This window comes from Panthera leo, chromosome D4 (genome assembly GCF_018350215.1).
Source record: "Panthera leo isolate Ple1 chromosome D4, P.leo_Ple1_pat1.1, whole genome shotgun sequence".
Lineage (NCBI taxonomy): Eukaryota > Metazoa > Chordata > Mammalia > Carnivora > Felidae > Panthera > Panthera leo.
The window spans coordinates 43918304-43925900 of record NC_056691.1 but is presented as its reverse complement, the minus strand read 5'-3'; the positions used below and the strand labels follow the sequence as shown (position 1 = coordinate 43925900).

At 43.8% G+C, this 7597-nt stretch overlaps 1 pseudogene; it reads right to left on the bottom strand.

The window, feature by feature from the left end:
• Window positions 1-6308: 6308 nt before the first annotated feature.
• Window positions 6309-6897, bottom strand: LOC122204552 (annotated as a pseudogene).
• Window positions 6898-7597: the final 700 nt, after the last annotated feature.

The window sequence follows — 7597 nt, the reverse complement described above, 5'->3', positions numbered from 1 at the left end:
TCCTGAGATGTGCCCTGAGGGAGCTGACCCTGGCATGTCAGACATCACACCCACTGGAAGGGCCGCTGCCCAATGACCTATAAATGTCAAGCTTCCTTCACTCTTCTGTGTCTTCAGCCTTTCAAAGACCAAGAAACAGCTTGGGGAAATGGAGGTGAAGTAAGTCAAGATGGAGGAGGCCAGGTTGGGGGTAAAATGTAAGGGCCGGGTGACATATATTTGGCAAAAAAGGCAGGCAGATCTTCAGATCTGCCAAGAGCTTGAAGAAGAGTTACAGGACATTGCTTTAGTATAGGAAAGACTTGAGCAAATTTCAGCCTAAGAAAAAGGCAATCGAGTAGAGAAACAGATTTAAAATGTAAAGGAAAAATAAAAGGGTAATTCACGAAACTAGATCCTGAAGGAGATGGAAAAAGGTGGAACTGAAAACTCAAGATCTTGCAATTTACCTGGAGAAGAGAAAAGAAAGTCATGGAGTCGATGTGTGTTGTTTTATCTATCCCAGCGTCTCTTCCTTTTCTGGGACTTTCCACCGCTTCTCTGATGGGGCTGTGCACCTCCCACCTTCCTCTGCCCCTACACCATTCAGATGGCTGCCATAGGAACGGTCATGGTAACAAACTGTGATCCGACTCTGTGGCTAGTGTCCATTGGTCCAGGAGTGGGTCTTGACCCAAGCTGGCTGATCAGAATGTGTCAGCGGGAATTTGAAGTCAGAATTGAGCTCTTCAGCTCCACCTGATTGCCGAATGGAATAGAGATTTGAACCTGGGCCCTACTGATGACCTGTTCCACCAGTCGGGTGGAACAGCTGGCAAAACATAAATGAAGCAGTACGGAAAAGAGCTGTCTAGGCGATTAGTAGTCCAAATGGAAAAGAAGTCCCCGGCTCCAGCTATGCCCAGGCACCTAGCCACATACAAATGTTCCCAAGACACCCCAGAGCCTTTATAGTGAAGTTACATTTTTTCTTAAGCTAGTTTGACTTGGGTTCCTGTGACTTAAAACCCAATGTCCTAACAGGATTCTATGCCAAGGAAGAAGGGAATGTAGAGAATATATATGAATGCCTGGAAACACGTTGAGGATGAGAGAAAATTGGGGCAGTTCATACTTCTGAAAGAAGGGGGGGAAAAAGTCATTTAACTAAAAATGAGTGGTCCAGGTGAGGTCAGAGGCCTTGAAGAGAGTGCAAAAGATTGAAACCAGTGTGAAGATCATCCTTTTTCACTAAATTCTCTAATCATTTTAACAATTGGAGGTGAGGATCTAGTATATTCTACAGACGGGGACAGTCATTGCTAGGAAAGTTCCAGATTAGACACCAAGAAGGACCAAGAACTTTAATCTTTTGTATTAGCAATCCAGCCTGGGGAACAAATGATCTAGATGTTTGGGGACACCTGCCCCTCCTCTCAAGTATGCAAATTGGAAGAAATTTAATCCTAGAAATAGTTGATGATTTCCAAAATGAATGGACACGTTACAATTTCTTTTCACATGAAAAAGTTGCTAACATATTTTAGGATGAGCTTTTTTTTTTTTGCTTTCGCCACCAAACATTAGACCACTCCAGAGGAGGCAAATTTGCTGTATTTACCCATGTTTTGCTACATCCTTTTCCCCTAATATTCCAAGCTTCATTCTTTTGTCCTTTACTTTCTGTTTAAAAAATGTCCTTTTGCCATTCTTTTGGAGTGACAAATTTTAAAATGTTTAAATTCTTTACATATTCTTTCTTCTGAGGATATCTTGTTCCCTTCCCCCCCACCCCTGAACCCATGAAAGACCTGTGTTTTTGGGTACAGGATTCTGTATTGAGTTCTTTTTTTCCCCATTGCTCAAAGAAATAGTATACCTTTCTAGCCTCCATGGTTTCTCTTTTTGTTTTTTTATGTTTATTTATTTATTCTGAGAGAGAGGGAGAAAGAGGGAGGGGGAACGGCGGAGAGAGAATCCCAAGCAGACTCTGCACCTGCCAGCTCAGAGCCCAATGAGGGGCTCAAACTCACAAACAGAACCGTGCGATCATGACCTGAGGCAAAACCAAGAGTCAGATACTCCACACCTACGGAGCCACCCAGGTGCCCCTAGCCTCTCTGGTTTCTGAAGATCCCACTGTCATGCAAATTGTGCTTCCCCTAATAAGTAAGATGTTGTGTTTCTCCAGCTGGTTTTAAGATTTTTCTTCCTTTGTCTTTGGTTTCCAGAAACTTAATTATGCTGTCCTGAAGTGAATTTCTTGGGGTTCAGTCCATGTGGAGTTTGCTTAGCTTTTTGAATCTGTATATTTATGTATTTTATCACATTTGGGAACTTTCCAGCAATTATTTCTTCAAGTACTTTTTAAGTCTTGCTTTCTTTCTTCTCTCCTTCCAGGACTCCAATGACTTAAATATTGGATTTCTAGGTTTTTTTTTTTTTTATAATCCCCGGGTCCTTTAGGCTGTGTTCATCATTTTAAAACTGATTTTATCTGTTGTTCAGATTAGGTAATTTCTATCATTCTATCTTCTAGTTCATTGACTCATTTATCCCCTTCATTCTGCTGTCAAGCCCATCCACTGAGCTGCTTTAGTTATTGCATTTTTTTGGTTTTTTTAAAGTTTATTTTGAGAGTGTGTGTGTGTTTGTGTGTGTGTATGTGTGTGTGAGCATGTGTGCATGCAAGTTGGGGAGGAGCAGAGAGAGAATTCTAAGCAGGCTTCGTGCTGTTGGTACAGAGCCTGAAGTGGGGCTCAATCTCATGAACCATGAGATCATGACCTGAGCCAAAATCAAGACTCAGACACTCAACTGACTGAGCCACCCAGTGTTCATGTATTTTTCAAGTCTAAAATTTCCATTTGATTCTTTATAGCTTGTATTATGATGCTGAGACTTTCAATTTCCTTGCTAAGTCCTTCTATTTTTTTTCATTTATTTCAAGCTGTTTTTTTTTAATGTTTATTTATTTATTTTGAGAGACAGTGTGAGCAGGAAAGGGGCAGAGAGAGAAGGAGAGAGAGAGAATCCCAAGCAGGCTCCTCACTGTCAGTGCAGAGCCTGATGCAGGGCTTGAACCCACAGACTGTGAGATCATGACCTGGGCTGAAATCAAGAGTTGGATGCTTAACCGACTGAGCCACCCAGGCGCCCCTATTTTGAGCATAGTCTTAATTGCTCATTGAGGCATTTTTATCATGGTTCCTTTAAAATCATTGTCAGATAGGGGTGCCTGGCTGACTCAGTTGGTAGTGTATGTGACTCTTGATCTCAGGGTTGTAAGTTTGAGCCCCATGTTGGGTATAGAGATTACTTCAAAATGAAATAAAATAAAATCTTAAAACCATTGTCAGGTAACGTTAATCTCTCCGTCATCTGCTTTTGCAGCTTTTTTTTTTTTAACTCACTTTGACGTCTTCCTCATTCTTGGTATGATGCATGATTTTTCTCTATTAAAATCTCACCATTTCTGTATCATGTTATGAAACTTCGGGTCTCATTTAAACCTTCTGTCTTAGCTGGCTTTCTCTGAAGGAGGAGGAGAGGTTCTACCAGGTGGAGATACATAACCAGATTGCCCAATGGACACCAGAGAGGCGACTTTTCACTGATGGTAGGGGTAGAAGTCGAGGTTCTGCATCTAGTCTCCACTGACATCACAGGGGGTAAGAGAGGCTGTTTACTGGCCCACTGAGATGAAAGTTTGACTCCCTTCTTGGCTTTCTCTGACACCCCCCCAGGCAGGATTGTTTGAAAACCTCAGTATAGCCTGATAAGGGTAGAAGGTCTAGGCTTCCATTCAGCCTTTGCTTGTGTGGTTGGGGCTGGGCCATAGTTTGCTTTTCCTGTGGTGTTTGACTAGAGTAGAATGTTATTATCTAAATGTTTCTGCCCTACCAGGCTGCCCCTTTCTTGGTCCTCTGACTAGAAAAAATAAGCTTTTTGGTGGAATTTTTGGTCTACGCCCATTGGCATTTTGAGTTGCTGGCTTCTCCAATTCCAAGTCTGGGATGTATGAGGCAAAAAGAAAATGCAGAGAACTCCCCACCATACCATTCCTTGGGGCCCAAGTTCTCCAATCAGCCTGCATTCTTCTGTCTACCTTTCAAATACTTGCTTTGTATATAATGTCCAAGAATGTTCAGTTGTATTCAGCAGGAGGAATAGGGAAAGGATATCTACTTCATATTTCTGGAACCAGAATTCTAGGGGAACAGATTTTTTTTTCAATTTTTTTAATGTTTATACATTTATTGAGAGAGAACGTGTGCTCATGAGTGGGGGAGGGGCAGAGAGAGAGGGAGACACAGAATCTGAAGCCAGCTCCAGGCTCTAAGCTGTCATCACAGAGCCTGACATGGGGCTCGAACCCACAAGCAGCAGCGAGATCATGACCTGAGCTGAAGTCAGACCCTTAACCGACTGAGCCGCCCAGGCGCCCCCAGGGGAACAGATTTTTATAGCAAGCTGGTGGTCTCCCCAGTACCACGGGACCAGATGAGCAGCCCAGAAGGGGAGGAGATAGAAAAGAGAAAAGGAGTAAGGACTGCGTCCTGGGGACTCCCATGTCTGGAGAGAAGAGCAGGAAGAGCTAGCAAGGCAGCAAGAAGGCAAGAGAGAGGTAGGAAGAAAAGTGAAGCACGTAAGAGAGCTATAGTTAATGACCTTTTAAAGGATAGTGTAAGTGAACACAAAATCCAGACTGGAACAGGTGTGAGAAAGAATAGGAACAAAGTGAAAGAAGCAAGTTGCCAAAGCCACATATTGTGTGATTCCATTGATAAGAAATGTCAGAATAGGCCAATCTACAGTGACAGAAATGGATTAGTGGTTGCCTGGGGTGGGGGTGGGGGGATAGTTTAGAAAAATAGGGGTGGGAAATGACTACTACTGGGTATGGGGTGTCTCTGGGGGGGTGAGAAAAATACTTGAAAATTAGATTGTGGTGATAGTGACAGAACTGTGAGATATATTTTTTAAAAATATTACTTTAAATTGATGAATCATATAGTATGTGAATTATGTTTCAATAAAGCTGTTTTAAAAAGGGAAGAGGGGGGGCGCCTGGGTGGCGCAGTCGGTTAAGCGTCCGACTTCAGCCAGGTCACGATCTCGCGGTCCGTGAGTTCGAGCCCCGCGTCAGGCTCTGGGCTGATGGCTCGGAGCCTGGAGCCTGTTTCCGATTCTGTGTCTCCCTCTCTCTCTGCCCCTCCCCCGTTCATGCTCTGTCTCTCTCTGTCCCAAAAATAAAAAAAAATTAAAAAAAAAAAAAAAAAAAACGTTGAAAAAAAATAAAAAGGGAAGAGGGGAGGGAGGGAGAAAAAAAGAAAATGATACACACTAGGAAAAACCTGTGGAACTTTCATCCAGGGATAATTTCCCCTATATATAAAGAGTTAATAATCCAACAGGGAAAAAATGGAACAGAAGAATATATAAAAAGATGGTTCATTCATAGTAATAGAGCTATAAATTATAACTACATTAAAATAACATTGATTTCAGAGTGCCCGGGGGCCCAGTCAGTTGAGCATCTGACTCTTGATTTCAGCTCGGGTCATGGTCTGAGGCATCTCAATGTTCATAGGTTCGAATCCCGCATTGGGCTCTTTGCTGACAATGTGGAGCCTGCTTGGGATTCTCTCTCTCTCCTTCTCTCTCTCTCTGCCCCTCCCCTGCTCACTCTCTCTTAAGATAAACAATAAAAAAAAATAACATTTATGTCCTCTATCAGACTGACAAACTCCCAAAGTGTGATAATGTTTGCCAAAACTTTTTTTTTTTTTTTTTTTTCCGGGAGCATGTCTGTTGTGTTTGAGATGATCTGTCGGGTGCTCTCTGAACTACGCCAGGTAAAAGGAAACTCTCTCATTACAAACTGACAAAGGGAAAAGGGAAAACCCTTTTCGCCACAGCATGAACCCCATAGTCAGAAATAGGTCTGGGTTTTATGCAAATGACACAATTCCTAGTCATCTATGGCTGCTTTTATGACTTTATACAGATAATGAATTAGGTAAAAGGCACCATACTATTCGTTAGACTTCAGGATCACTATCCTCAGTCCCATCACACGAAATATATTCTGACATCCCAAAGAAGCAAGACTTGCGAGTAGGTGTTTTAAACGTAGCTAATCTACAGCCACAAAGTTCTACGCTTAGTAGCATTTACCTTCTGGGGGAGTCTTCCAGTGCCCAAAGGATCAAAGCAGAGACTGGAATCAGTACAACCTATACCCAGAAGTCTGGGCTGTAAAAGCCATACAATTTGCAGCACAGTGAGAAGATGCCCTTTCCTTCACACCACACACAAAGTATGAATTATGCTGCCTCTCTCTTGTTCCAGTGCATGGCTATCCCGTCAGGTTCTGCTCTGTTGGTCAAATACTGAGCAGCTCTGCTTCCAACCAGAGGATCCAGAGGTGTGCAGGACGCCAGTGAGAACAAACCGACAACAAACCCTTCGAGATAGTCAAAGCAGGACTCCAGGCGTCTTTAAGGATGCCCAGGCTGATGACTCCCTGATTGTTGATGTTGTACAGATTCTGGTGCAGCAAATAGACTTAAACGGATCATCAGATGAAAATGAGATGTCCAGAAAAAACTCAGAACCTGGTGGGCCAAGTGTAGTCGGTCTCCGTTCATAATGTTGTCTCCCTTAGGCCCAATACCACAGTTAGAAGGAGAATCAAGGGCTCTTTCGGCCAGGTTCACTCTGAATTCTTTCAGCACTAGTGGATAACTTCGCAGTGGTTTTGCTAGAGACTTTGGGGTATTTCTTCTGCTGGGTGGCAGAAGGTTTTCTTTCTTCTTCAGGCTTTACAGCAGCTGGCTCTAGCTGGTCCGCATCTGAACCACCGTGGCTGGTGCTGCAGCCCTCATCATCAGATCTCTGCCTGTCCCCAGACATCTGGGTGAGGTCATTTCTTGGAAAACTCTGCCACCTGCCCTGCCCGCTTGCACATCATTACAGTATGTTGGGGAGTGGGGAACCCTTCCTTAGGGAAATAGAGGCAGCTGGGGAGGAAAGCGGGAGGCAGAGGGAAAAAGAAGTCAGGGAGCCTTTGGCCAGGGAGTATGGAACATTGGAAGTTGGAAGAGGGCTGTGCAGTGTTGTCCCGTTGCCTTCGGAGAAAAGGGGGTTAGGAGCTCGACAGGGCAAGGGCATGTGCTCTAGCGAGCCCCCCAGCTCCTCCCCGCCTGCAGTCCACAAGGTGCAAGAACACTCGCCAAGACTTCAGGGGAAAAGGCATTCTCCTAATGGTTAGTGGGTGTGTGAACTGCAACAACCCTCTGGAGAAAAATTTAGCAGGAGCTATCAAAATTACAAATGCCATACACTTAGACCAGGCATATCTACTCCTAGTCATTTAACACTTTTTCTTCCAGACATGGGAAATGACTCACATGCAGGGTCATTATATAATTGCAGCTTTCTTTGTAATAGCAATGAACTGGGAACAACTTAAATGTCAGGAGGAGATGAAGAAAGGCAATGAGGAGGCTCTTTTTGTATTAAGAGAAAGTTCCCAGGGTGCCTGGGTGGCTCAGTCAGTTCAGCATCTGACTTGGGCTCAGGCCATGATCTCGCAGTTGGTGGGTTCGAGCCT